The 14052-nt window shown below is 49.8% G+C and overlaps 1 protein-coding gene across 3 annotated transcripts in view; it reads right to left on the bottom strand.

The window, feature by feature from the left end:
- GGTA1 (glycoprotein alpha-galactosyltransferase 1 (inactive)) overlaps positions 1 to 14052 on the bottom strand; it is a 73949-nt gene that overhangs the window by 23584 nt on the left and 36313 nt on the right. For 2 of the 3 annotated variants that reach the window (XM_040225029.1, XM_040225030.1), the window contains exon 2: positions 10483 to 10598. The gene's annotated coding sequence lies outside the window, so the exon portion shown is untranslated. Of the gene's footprint in view, positions 1 to 10482; positions 10599 to 13162; positions 13489 to 14052 lie in introns of all 3 variants that reach the window. The other variant, XM_040225031.1, reaches the window with a different exon arrangement.

Genomic DNA, 14052 nt, shown 5'->3' on the forward strand with positions numbered 1-14052 from the left:
ATACACATATCCCCTCATTTTTAGATTTCCTTCCCAGCTGCTGCTACTGCTAAGTCACTTCAGTCGTGTCCGACTCTGTGCGACCCCATAGATGGCAGCCCACCAGGCTCCCTCATCCCTGGGATTCTCCAGGCAAGAACACTGGAGTGGGTTGCCATTTCCTTATCCAATGCATGAAAGTGAAAAGTGAAAGTGAAGTCGCTCAGTCGTGACCGACTCTTAGCGACCCCATGGACTGCAGCCTACCAGGCTCCTCCATCCATGGGATTTTCCAGGCAAGAGTACTGGAGTGGGGTGCCACTGCCTTCTCCGTCTTCTCAGTTAGGTCACCACAGAGCACTGAGTACAGTTCCTTGTGCTATACAGAAGGGTCTCATTAGTCATCAGGTTCTCACTAGTTATCTATTTAACACATAGCTGGATCAGTATGTGAATACCAATCTCAATTCATCCCATCTTGTCCCTCCCCCACTTGATAACCTTAAATTTGTTCTCTACATCGGTGACTATTTCTATTTTGCAAACAAGTTCATCTGTACCATTTTTCTAGAGTGAGGGTTGAGCTAATGGTTCCCATGGATGCTGGCCTCCTCTGACTCGATAGCACTAACTCTCGGCATGTGACCTTGGGGAATGATCAATTCAATGGCTCTGCTGCCTCTGATATCCTAACTATGTGCTCCGTCGTTCAGAGGGGAAAGCATGCTGGTCTTTTACAATTGAGACTCAACCATTTCCCAGGTGGCCTTTCCCTCCCATACCCACACAGCTGGCGCATAGTAGGTACATAAATATTTCTTCATTGCTGCATGAAATTGTGATCAAAGGAGGAAGGGGTGCTGGGTAGAGAATTACAGCTTGGGAAGTACTTTGATTTGGGTGGTTGGGGAAGGGCTCACTGGGGAGATGATTTTAAATCTTCCCATGGGGTGAAGAGAGGATGGAAAAGAAAGTCCCATGAGAAGGGATGAGACTATTTCAGAAATAGCATCTATACCAGGCTGATTAGAGAAACAGCTTCCTGTGTTTGGGAAAACAAAAGCAAAAAACGTGGACAAGAAAAAAATAGTGCAGCTGTCCCACCTGAGTGAAAGAGGCGGGGTGGTGGTGGTGATGGCCAGTAGTCAGAGGGCGGGCAGGGGCAGTCAGAGGCTGGAAGGGCATGGAAAGAGAGTGGGGACCCACAAAAGCATCTGAAGCTGGAGGGTCACCCGACCCATCTGCATTCAGAGACCCATCTGGGCACTGGGTATGGGGAACGGATAAAATGACAAGCTAGACCATTCTAATTGCAACAGGGGAGATGGCCTGGAGACTTCCCTGGTGGTCCAGTGGTTAAGACTCTGCCTGCTGATGCAGCGGACAAGGGTTCGATCCCTAGTCTGGGAAGATCCCATATACCGGGCGCTCTAAAGCCCTCGAGCCACAACCACTGTTGAGCCTATGTGCTACAACCGCTGAAGCCCCATACTCTCAGAGCCTGTGATCCGCAACAAAAGAAGCCATCGCAATGAGAAGTCTGCCCGCCCCAACTAGAGAGTAGCCCCCGCCCACCACAATTAGAGAAAGCCCTTGCCTAGCAACAAAGAGCCAGGGCAACCAAAATTAAATACATGAAATTCTTTAAAAAAGAGGAGATGGGCTGGCTCAATGGTTGGTTTCATTCAAAACATACTTTAGAGAGAGAATTGATAGGATTTGGCTGGTAATTTAGTCATTAGGGAAGAAGGAAGAAATAAGGTTTCTGCTTAAGCAGGTAGGTTGTAGAATTTAGTCAGATTGGTTGGAGGAGGAATAGGCTTGGAGGAAAATAATGATGAGTTCCCTCCTGGATGTGTGAATTTCAAGGAGCGTGTGAACACCTGAATGGAGACTCACAAGCAAGCAGAACTCAAGTCTGCAGTTCATCAGAGAAATGTGGGCAGGCCGTGCAACTAGGGAGTGTCCACAGACCAAGGATGCTATTTAATGTGTAGGGAATAAATTCAATTGCCAAGGAGATAATGGAGAGAGACAAAAGGGAAGGAGGGCCCTGGATTGAAGCTTAAAGATGCCGACACTCAAAGGTAGGATAGAGAAGGGGGCGAGAACGAGAGGACCAGCAGGTGGAGGAACCGTGAGAGTAGACAGCAGGGAGCCAATGCCATCGCCTTGGTGAAACCACCTGTGGAGAAAATGACTGCCAACATGGAGTCAGTCAGGCTCTCCTGTCCCACCCTCTCACAGCCTCTCACCTTGTGCTCTGTAAACAACAATACTGCTGACCTTGGTAGCACTGGGCCTTCGCACCTACTTGGCCATGGGCCACTTTTGTCTGTCTTAGTTGATCGGTAGTCTTTGAAGACTTGCTGCTGCCGCTGTGAGAGAATAAACATGTCTGCAGTCCCTCCGGCTCCTTGAGTCTTCTTCCAGCTTCCCTGGTTGTGCCTTATCTACCCTGGGTCCAGTGAACCGTGTGAGTGGCAAGACATCACTCCCTACCCCTAACCACCAGCGTAGCCCCCTTTCCTTCCTCCAGCTCCATGCCCATCACTCTGCTCACGTCGCTGCACATATCACCTTGGGGGGCGGCTCACGTGACAACAACCACATTTGGCTCCATCGCCTCTGATCATTCCTATGAGCTTCCTGAGGGCAGAAGGGATGTCTTCTCATTTAACCCTGAATCCTCCGTGCCCTCAAAGAGCCAGAGGAGGCCATCACCTAGTAAGTGCGTGAAATAAAGTGAGAAGGCACCAAGATGGTCCTTCATGGAACAGGTTACTCTCTAACTCTTTTCAAAGAGGGTTCGGAAATGATTCCTGGCTTGGATCTCCTGTGCTCCATCATCTTTATTATTATTTTCTTTTTCCTCCCTACTTTTTAAACAACTTTTTGGCCTCACCGAGTGGTATGTGGGATCTTAGTTCCCTGACCAGTGATAGAACCTGCACCCACCCCTTGCATTGGAAGAGCGAAGTCTTAATCACTGAACCGCCAGGGATAGTCCCTTCATCCCTTTTATTATTAAATCCAGTTAAAGAAGAGAAAGTGTGGGGTTACCAGCCATGACATTTCTTGCTTAGAAAGTGAGCTCTGTTTGGAAATGGAAAAGCCAGGGCTGAACTCAAGGTCATAACTCACCCTCCTGCTTTCAGATACAACTGTGACCAGTGGTGTTCCACAGACCATGAGAAGACTGACCTGCTGGGCCACGGGGACACCTCAGTTTGACCTTCTTCCTTGTGAATACCTCGTGAGCTGGTACACAGAGCCCGGGACCCAAGGCAAAGTTACAAAATGCAGAGGAATGCTTGCAACTCATCCTGGCTGCTGGGAAAAACCACTTGATTTCTACATCAATACCATGAGCATTGCGTGCAAGCAAAGGCCAGGGTTTGGAAACAAACAGGTCTGGACTGAGACTGTGGCCACCCCGCTCTACTGCTGTGGTCCCTCCCAGAGAAGTGTGGATGGTGATTAGAACACAGGAGTTTGGGAGTGAAGTAGGGATTTGAGACATACAAAACTGGCTAACTCCAAACACGTAGCAGCTTCTCAGACCCTCATCTGACTCCAGCAAGCTCTGAAAACTGAAAGCCTGTTTATAATTCAATTGACATCCAGGCCCTAACTGATGTGAGGCTATTTATAATCTTTATCCCTCTCAGTGAGGCTGTTTAAATGTTTCTTTGTATAAATATTGATGTATTTTGTTATGTGCTGCTGCTGCTGCATTGGGACATTACATAATATATGATAAATACTCTGCATACAAAAAAAAATTCTGAATTCCAACATATTTGGCCCTAGGGATTCAGAAAAGGGACACTGGACTTGTAATGGACCACATTAGATGGGTTTCCTCGTCTTTAAAATGGGGATAAAAATGGTGATGGTTGCAAGAGATGGCCTCTGTAAAATGTTTAGCATTGTGCCTGGCGCCCTGTAAATGCTCAAAATTTGCCCATTCTTCTTACTGGTGTCCATAAAACGGGCTGTTGGGAGGATCCAGTGAAGAAAGCAAAGTGCCTGATACCCAGCAAAAGCTCAAAACATATTTGAGAGAAAAGAATAAGGGTTTTGGAATAAGAACATGCTAAACAATAAATGCAAATTGATGCAAATTAGGGACTTTGAAGGTCTATCCATCTGTTCTGTGCTGCAGCCTGATTAAGAGCTCTTTGGAAAGGCCAGGCGACTTTGATTTTCTTTGATCAAGCCCCAGCCATCTGAAGCTTTATCAGCCCCACTTGCTGAGGATCAAACACAAATTTTCTCGCAGTGTAAGAAATGTTAAACAAACAACTCTCGTCGTAGAGAACACTGACACGTACATCAGGGACACGCCCTCATCCCCTCTCCAAATGCACGTGTTTGATTTTTTTAAACTCAGAAATTAGCCCCAGAGACAACTCTTGAAGCCCATTTTTAATATTTTTCTTATTTTTTAAATTTTGGCTGCTCTGGGTCTTCCTTGTAGAGCGCAGGCTTAGTTTTGTCCAGCAGCTTGTGGGGCCTTAGGTCCTGGACCAGGGATCAACCATCAACCCCTGCATTGGAAGGGATTCTTAACCTGTAGATTCTTAACCACCAGACCACCAGGGAAGTCCCTTGGAGCCCATTTCTTTCTGGATCCTATAAATGACTTGAATCTGCTGACTTTTTGCTGTGGTCAGGTGTCACTCTTGTTAAAAGACTCACAGTTGGAAGCTGCCCAAATGAGTCAATCTCGAGTCCTTCAGCAAAGCACCGGCGACAGAAGGGTTGGCAGGGAGGCCACTGGGTCTTTGAAAACATTTTCATTTGTCTCTCTGGATATGATGAGGCATTTGGCAGGCAATATGGTCTAAAAGCCCTTCACTGATGTGTTTGTCTCAGAATTTTCAAAACTGCATCATTCTGAAGACTGGTAGTTGACTATCTTACCCACCAAGTAGGAAATGTGGGCTTGCTTCTAAATAGCCCATTTAAGGGGTAGAGCATAGAATTAGGCCCTGTGTGTGCTCAGTTGCGTCTGATTCTTTGTGACCCTATAGACAGTAGCACAGCCAGGCTCCTCTGTCCATGGGATTCTCCAGGCAAGTATACTGGAATGGGTTGCCATGCCCTCCTCCAGGGGATCTTCTCAACCCAGGGACTGAACCCGCGACCCATGCATTGCACCCTTTCCTTGTTGCTCAGATGGTAAGGAGCCCACCTGCAATGCAGGAGACCAGGGTTCAATCTGTGGGTAGGGAAGATCCCCTGGAAGAGAGCATGGCAACCCACTCCAGTATTCTTGCCTGGAGAATCCCATGGACAGAAAAGCCTGGTGGGCTACAGTCAATGGGGTACCATACAGTTGGACACGACTGAGCAACTAACACAAACCTCCCCTGCATTGTAGGCAGATTCTTTACCACCGAGCCACCCGGGAAGCCCCTGAATTAGGCCCTGCTGCTGCTGCTGCTGCTAAGTCACTTCAGTCGTTTTCGACTCTTTGTGACCCCATAGACGGCAGCCCACCAGGCTTCACCATCCCTGGGATTCTCCAGGCAAGAACAGTGAAGTGGGTTGCCATTTCCTTCTCCAATGCATGAAAGTGAAAAGTGAAAGTGAAGTCACTCAGTTGTGTCTGACTCTTCGCGACCCCATGGACTGGAGCCTACCAGGCTCCTCCGTCAATGGGATTTTCCAGACAAGAGTACTGGAGTAGGGTGCCATTGCCTTCTCTGGAATTAGGCCCTACAGGGTACTAACACCCTGTCTTATATGGGAGAGTGTGACTATCTGAGTCACCTGGCCCCACCCCTCATTAGGCCCTACAGGGTACTAACACCCTGTCTTATATGGGAGCGTGTGACTATCTGAGTCACCTGGCCCCACCCCTCAGAGGATCAGATTAGCCCAGCCAGGCCCAGTTCCACCTGAGCCGTCCCAGCATCTCTCAGCCCTCTTGTCAATGGTGTTTGCGATTTCTCTCTGAATCCAACCTACCACCCACACGGGCCGCTCCTGGGCCACTCCCAGAACTCAGCCCTTACCATGGCTTCCAAATAAAACCACCCGCACTCCTGGAATATGTGCAGATGGTGCTAAAAACCCCAGTGCATTTCACAAGGCAGGGTCACACTGTCATTTCTCCACCTTCCTTACCCGCTTCCCCTGCCTCCTTTTCTGCTTCTGTTTCCCTGGAGCGTCAGACTTTTCCATGAGGCCCATAAATTAATTCTTCCTCACAGACGATACACACACCCAGGGCTTGAAAGAATCTCATCATTTCACCCCATCTGGTATAAGTCCAGGTATTCCTTCCCAGCAAAACTCCTCTCTGAAGGGAAGTCTAGTGGCCCTTGTTTCCCCCATCTCACATCAGGGGGAGAGGTGAGCATCTCAGCTGAATCACTGGGCACTCAGAAGCCCTGGAAAAGCCATTATCTGGGGCAGAGCAGGGGGAAAGTAGTGCCTTCCTGCAGGCTAAATCCTCCTCTCTGCCTGTGATTCGTTCCCCCGTCCCTGGAACCCATCCCGTCCTGCAACCTCGAGCTGCAGTCACTTCTGGACCACTGCATGGGGTCAAGAGACTCAAAACGATACGTGTCAGACAGTGACAAGTGTTGCAAATGAAACAAAGCAGGTGAGGGGGCGGGCGGTGGGGCGGGAGGGAGGGAGGGCCAGGAACTGACTATTAGTCACCCTTCGGGAAACTTCCTATCATTCATCTTCCACATCCTCCATGTAACTTTTAGATCCAGCGTTCCGGGCAGAAATGAGTCTGGCAGCTAAGGCTGTGCAGCCCTTGACGCACGCCCCAGGCAAGTTCTCTGGCTCTGAGCCTCTGTTTACACAGACAAAATGGAGCTTCAAATACGCCCCCCCCCCGCTAGGCTTCGTGAAAGGACAAAAGGAGGCCATGTTTACGCAGCACGTTGTGCTGGTGGGCAGTAAAATCTCCACAAATGGCAGGCGGAATGAGGACGCTGCTTTTTTTAGGGGAAAGATTCAGAAACACGTGGCTCCATCAGAGACTGCAGGACCGAGAAGGGTCACAGGCGAGCCCTCCCTGCCCGCTGACTGATGTGATAGTCAGCTCCACTCCCCACTGCCCCCAGCTCAGGGTCCCGCCGACATCACGTTTGCCCCCATGGCTCACGATGGGGAGGGGAAGAAGAGGAGGCTCAAATGGCACCCCCAGCGGCCACATGAAGTGGCTTTGTGAACTGAGTCATGGTTTCTCTGGCCTCAGTCTTCCCGTCCTTGAAACAAGTCCTGTGGACTTAACTTTCCACCACAGTCTTTCTTGATTGACCTGGGACCCGGTGAGAAATCAGCCAGAAGGCTGGAAGTCTCATTGCCGAGGACAGGTTCAGCCACACCAAGCTCATCTTTCTGCAATAGCCCCAGTTTCCTGGAAGTGATGATCATGACAGAAGACTGCCAACCAAGTCATGTTGAGTCCACAGGTCAACTGACCTGGAAGCTTATGAAACCTCCATGTCAGGCCCCCTTGGCAAACTGGGCCTGCTCTCCCGTTGGAGTGGGGAGCAGTTAAGGTCCAAATGCTTCCCGGAGACGAGGTGCAGCCCTGTCTGGGGGAATCATACCAGTCCTGGGGCTGCAGGTGGGGCCTGGGGCCTGACCCCATTCCCTGCAGACCCAACCTGCCCCCGGTGGGCCTTGCTGAGCTCCCAGGAGCCTCCCACTGTGATCCAGAGAAGGAGCTGAACTAACTGCTGTTCTGCTCCCCACTTGGGGGTCTCAGGGGTCAAGGTAATCCAGACTTCACAGCTACCTGGTGCCCATATCCCCCCAACACACCCCTACCACCCCATCCAGGATGGAAGAGCTGAGTCCTCTGGACCTCTGGCTGGAGTCACCTGAGCAGGAAACTGCCAAGCGATTCACAGCCATGGCATCACCAATAACAAGCTGTAAAGCCGAAAGAAACTATTCTAAACTCAAGGTAATAAAATGCAACCTTTGATTTAACCATGCTAGAGGCAAAACTCCAGTACTCTTGCCTGGGAAATCCCATGGATGGAGAAGCCTGGTAGGCTGCAGTCCATGGGGTCGCTAAGAGTCGGCATGACTGAGCAGCTTCACTTTCACTTTTCACTTTCATGCATTGGAGAAGGAAATGGCAACCCATTCCAGTGTTCTTGCCTGGAGAATCCCAGGGACAGGGGAGCCTGGTGGGGTGCCCTCTATGGGGTCGCACAGAGTCAGACACAACTGACGCAACTTAGCAGCAGGAGCAGAGGCAAAAACTGATTTGTCTTCTTTTTGTCTCAATTTAAAATGATATTACAAAGTTAGCAGAGGCAGTCCAAGAGTTTGCAGCCAAAATATAACAGGTGCATCCGACAGCTGAGTAATACTAATCATTTTTATATTATCTTCACACTTTATTACAATGTTATTTTCTGGATTTTTTCCTATGGAGAGCATTTGTCAGTTTTTGTTACATGTTCGGATGTCTCCTCCTTTCCTAAATACGGCCAGCCTTCCATACTCATGGGTTTCATCCGCAGATTCGACCAACCATGGATCAGAAACATTAAAAAACAAAAAATTCCAGGAAAGCTTGCAAAACTCGAATTTGCTGCATGCAGGCAACTATTTACATAGCATTTACACTGTACTAGGTATTCTAAGTAATCTTGAGGTGATTAAAAGTAAATGGGAAGATGTATGTGGGTTGTATGTAAGTACCATACCACTTTATGTAAGGGACTTGAGTGTCTCTGGATTTTGGTGTCTGTGAGGGTCTCGGAACCAATCCCCAGTTGATACCAAGGGACGGCGGCATTTACTTCCACTTTGCATTCTTTTTCCTAAAGGGAGCCTGGAAATGAAATAAGCTTCTGGCCCTGCAACACTTGGATGCCCCTCAACTGAACCAGGCCAGGGCCTGGGCTAAATGCTTTACCAGCAGTCTCTCAGGTAAGCCTCATAATGACCCCGTTAAGTCACTCTAGTATTATCCTCATTTTACAGACATGAAAATGGAGGCTCAGAAAGGTTAAGTGACTTGCCCAATGTCACACAGCATAAAGCAGTGGGGCCAGGACTCAGGTCCAGAAAGCTGGCCTTCAGTGCTCATCCTTTTATCTCTTTTGTCCTCAGTAGACATGCAGGCTTACCCGCAGATTCATCAGCCAGGTCTCTTAGCCACATCCTTTCGTTTTGCCTTTCAGGATTGCATGAGTGGATATGTGCATGCTAAGTTGCTTCAGTGCCCGACTCTTGTGACCTTATAGACTGTAGCCCACCAGGTTCTTCTGTCCATGGGATTCTCTAGACGCGAATGCTGGAGGGGGAAGCTGTGCCCTCCTCCATGGCATCTTCCTGATCCAGGAAGACGGCTCCTGCCTCTCTTATGATTCCTGCATTGGCAGGTGGGTTCTTTACCACTAATACCACCTGGGAAGCCTGCCTTTCACGGTTATCACTAAGCAATTGGCCCAAAGCTAGCCCATCACAGGCTTCCTTGGACCAGCTGGTGCACCTGGTCGGTTCAACGCCCCTGCCATCTCCAGGTGCCTCTTGTGTACCTGGCATTTGAGCCTTCCTTACTCACTCCATCCTGTTCATCCCTCATCCTGGTCAGCACAGCAGCTTTATAGCTGAGGAAACTGATATTATAGGCTTGCGCAAAGGCTGAGATTGCTGGGCTTACCCTCAAGGTGGTGATGGGGAATGCTCTGTTTGAAAAGCAGACCCTCTGCCCTCCTGGTCCAGCTCCTGGCAGGGAGGTGGTGCTGGGGGTGAGGACAGAGTTCTGCTTTTACCCTAAAATCTCTCTGAACTGGTGGGCATTAGGGAGAGACGCTCCCTGTTAGAAGAAACATGGTATAATTTGTGGGGGGATCGAAAGGCACATGAAAGTCTGTTTCCAGTTATGTTTTTCATTATAAGGGTCAAAGTAAACGCAGACAGAGGAAACTAAGAGACAAGCCTCAGACTAAATATATGACTAGCTGTTGCTCCAGTCACCACAGGCGGAACAACCTGTTTTTGCAGGAATTCTCACAATGCCCTTTCTAGAATCCCCTTCAGGAAATCTGAAGCCTGGGTCCAGCCAGCTTTTCCTGGCTGCCTGACCCAGGAATCACTGCGCAAGAGTTTTCCCAGGAGAAATAAGGCGAAGTAAATGAAGAGTCAGTGCTGCCCCGAGAGGGCTCTGCATACACCCACAGGGCAAGCCCTCCTACCCCTGCATTGGCACTTTGAGTCCCAGAAAAAACCCAGGCTGCAGCCCCACCCTGTGAGGTCCTGCCAGGGGCAGCAAACTCCAGCAGAGCTTCCAGGGACGGAGCCAGCATCCCGCCAGCACCCACTTCTAGATACAACGCCGGGAGAGGAGGACTTTGTTGTCTTCCAGAATGACTGGAGGATTCCAGCAAGAAGTCAGGGGGAGAGCGGGGCTCCTCCCCCAGGAGTGTCCACGCTGCAGCCAGCTCACCATACCCCCAGGGACCCCAACCCGGCAGAGGTAGGTCATTCCACCGTGTCACATACCTCATCGTCTGCTTCTCTCCTCCCAGCGTAAAAGGCAAAAGTACCAAGTTCTATTGAGCTCCGTTTTGCAGAAGGAGGCAGGGCTGGGAGGAAGCGAAGGTGCAGTGTTCTGACTCCTGTCAAAAGAATAAGCAACTGTTTCAGGAAGAGGGGTGGGTGGATCCCGTAGCCGTCAGGGGCTTTGTTCCTTGCTGGTCCTGGGAAGTGGGCTGTTTATCAGGCCTGTTGACTCAGAGCTGAATGCCAAAGGCAGGGACGTTCCTCTCTCGGTGCCCAGGAAAGGCCCAGCCTCCCTCACCAAGTGAAACTACAGGTCCAAACTCGGCCTGGAGTTGGAGGAAGGAAAGCCACCACCCTCAGGACAGACAGCAGCGTCACCCACTCCTGGGCGAAAACAAGAACCATTCTGAACCCAAACAACCCAAGTGACAACCACCAGGAACAGCTGGTGGAGAATTAAAAAAGAAAAAAAAAAAAACAGAAATGCAGAGGGGTGGCTGAAGAAGCGAGTCCTCAAGACTCCTGCTGAAAGGCTACCCAAACGTCCCTCCACGTGGAGCCTCTCCCCCACATCCTGTAAGCTTTCCGTTTGTTTGAACACTATTTTAATAGAAAGTACTGAGATCTCCGGCATCATAAGCTGAGCTTTAAGAACTTTAAAAAGGTCACTGAGGCCCAGCCCTGCTCTTCGACTGAATAATGCTTAACCCTTCCCACACCCCACTCCTGATCCCAAAATAGAATTATCCAAATGGAAGGGACCTCACAGCGGTCCCTTCAACAATTTTCAAATGTTGCATAGCTAAAGCTTTTTTAAGAAAAACAAAACAATAATCACATGCTGTCATTCTCAAAATCCTACTATGTAAAACAGGACACAGGGGGCTTTGGCTGATGCAGAGAAATGAAGCTTAAAACCCTCCTACCCATCCCTTCCAAGTGGCCCCAGATACCTCCTTGGGAGTACAGACTGGGCACCCAGACAGACTATGGAAAGGGGAACAAAACCAGACAGGGGCCAAGGACTACCCACCCCAGTCTCCAACACAGGCCTGCCTAATTCAGCCTCTTCCTCCTGTTTTCCGGAGGAAATTTCAAGAGGTGTGACAAGAGCTATCCCACCACAGTCTGCAGGTCTAGAAGTCCTGCTTAACTACTTGTTTAAATCCTTCCTGCTGGCATCTACTACAACCAAACCAACCACCTCTTACGAGCCTATCATTCCACCCCAGGTCTGTACCCCCAAAGAAAGTACACATCAGCTCACCCCAAGACGTGGACTAGAACATTCAGAGCATGTGGAAATCTGGAAACGACACCACTGCCCACCATCGGACAGATCAGGTGTGACCAAGTGTGGGCGTCCACGTACATCAGGGAGAAGGATCCTGCTGCAGCCACTGACATCCCCAGGAGGAAGCTCACACACACACAGCACTGAGCGAAAGAAGCTCTGGACGGATTCCATTTGTTTACCATTCAGAGGTGAAATCAAGCCTTGGTGCTAAAAATCAGAGTTGGGGTGGGTGAGACTAGGAAGGGGCCCCGAGGGAGTTCCCAGGGGGCTGGTCAGGTCATTTCTTGAGCCAGGTAGTGGTGACACAGGTGTGTGTCCACTTTGTGAAATTCATCACAAACGTGCCTTTTCTGTGTCTATATGAAGAGCAAATATGAACAGAAAACTTCCTGCTGAAAACTGCCTTCGCTTAGGCGTTCTGGCTTCCCCTGACTCTGGCTCGCAGGACGTAGGGTCCTGGGTAGACCTGCAGTTTCCTTCTCTGGGGTTCAACACCCCAATTCTGAGCACCATGGAGCACCTCTCTATAGGCTCAGAGAAAGTTTGCGGTTGTAAATGATCCAGGCATCTGGACCGTGGTCAGTGGACAAAGGAGAGGGGGACAGCGTTTAGAGGCTAAGGAGCTGGGCCAAGACAGATCAGTCCTTCCCACAAGCAGCCCCCCATCACATGGTCTCCCCCTTTATTGTTTACAAAACAGCCTCTCCCTTTATCTCGGTGGGTCCTCAGGCTCACCCACCCCGTGGTCTGGAAAGGGAGAGAGGCCCTGAGACCTCCATGACTTACTCAAGGTAAACAGCCAGTGGGGTCTTTGCTGCCCTTCCTCCTGAGCTGCCTCTGGGAGGACTCTCTCCAGGTTATGGAATCAGAGGCTCCAGGTGGGTTATTCTACAGCTGCAACAGAGCATGTAAAACTGGAAGGCAGAAGATTCATCTTCCAGGAGATCCAACAGGATCTTTCTTTTTCCCTAAAGCAACCTGAGGCTAAGGACTCTCAAAACAATGGAACGCCTACCTGTGGTCATTCTTTAATTGGGAGGCAGGGAACTAAAGCAAGTAAGCCTCAGGCCATGTCGCTCCACTGATCAAAGGAGGCCAGAGGCTGTCCAGGTAAGAGCCTGGAACCATTCCCAGCCAGGCTGACTAATCTCATCACTCAATAAATCACTAAGGCCCCTTCCAACCCTGATAGTCTAGGGCCTGTCAGATGACAGCCAGCATTGAGTGACTGTCTCTCGGCCACACCCCGAGTCAAAGGATCACAGGGCCTCAGAGCTGCAGCCAACGTAAATAGGTGCAGCCCAGGCGTGAGGTGCCCTAGCTTCACATCCCAGACCCCTTTCAGCTGGGAAACACGAAAGTCCAGATCCCCACCCTGCTTACCTCTGTGGGAGCACAAGGATTAAGTGTTCCCAGGAAAGCTTGCTATTGACACAAAGGTCACAAGCTATTGCTATTTGTTTAACCCTAAATGTGTTCTGGGCAGTTATAAAAGACATTCTTGGTGATGCTTGTGACCGATGGAACAATCTGGTTGGTTTCCTCTTCTGTGTGTTGGAGATAATCACAGTCCCCACTTCTCAAGGTGGGCGAGGAGCTTACAGCGTGATGGTTCTGAATGTGGACTCTGGGTCCAGGCTGCCTGGGTTTGAGTCCCCCTGTATGCTGTGCAATCCTGGGCAATTTACTTAACTTCTGTGTTTCTACAGCTGTAAGATAGGGATAATAGCAGTTGGGTGGTAGCCGGCACGTATAAAGGTATAGACGTGCATATTACCCATTATTGCAAGAATTAAGGAACTACTCCTTGGAAAGCGCTTGAGGTTCTCAACCGCCCATAGACTCTAGTGTTCAATTAATCCAAGGTTGCTGCTCCCACAGCTTTACATCAGATAAAAATGTTGACCATGTAGCCCGGCGGGTGGGAGAAAGGTAGAGAAGGAGAGGTTCTGGCCCAATATCCCATTATCATTAAGTATTGCCATACACCTGTGAGCATCAGCACTGAAATGGTCCTGGCAGAAGCCCACATGATAAATAACTGCAATCAGGGGTGTTTGTACCTGCAAGTCTACTTCCTTGAGAAGAACTGGGAAAAATGAAATCACGATGACTCTTTCCAAGCCACACCAAGCCAACCTTCTTGAGATCTGCCTCCATCCCACCTAACTCCAGGACAGATGCCACCGAAGCCATGCTAGAGCCCGCCCTCTTCCTCTACAAGCTTCCATCATGAGCCTCAGCCTTCTCCCCTGGCACCAGGAAGTCCTTCT

Source organism: Oryx dammah, unplaced genomic scaffold, assembly GCF_014754425.2.
Source record: "Oryx dammah isolate SB20612 unplaced genomic scaffold, SCBI_Odam_1.1 HiC_scaffold_25, whole genome shotgun sequence".
NCBI classification, from domain to species: domain Eukaryota; kingdom Metazoa; phylum Chordata; class Mammalia; order Artiodactyla; family Bovidae; genus Oryx; species Oryx dammah.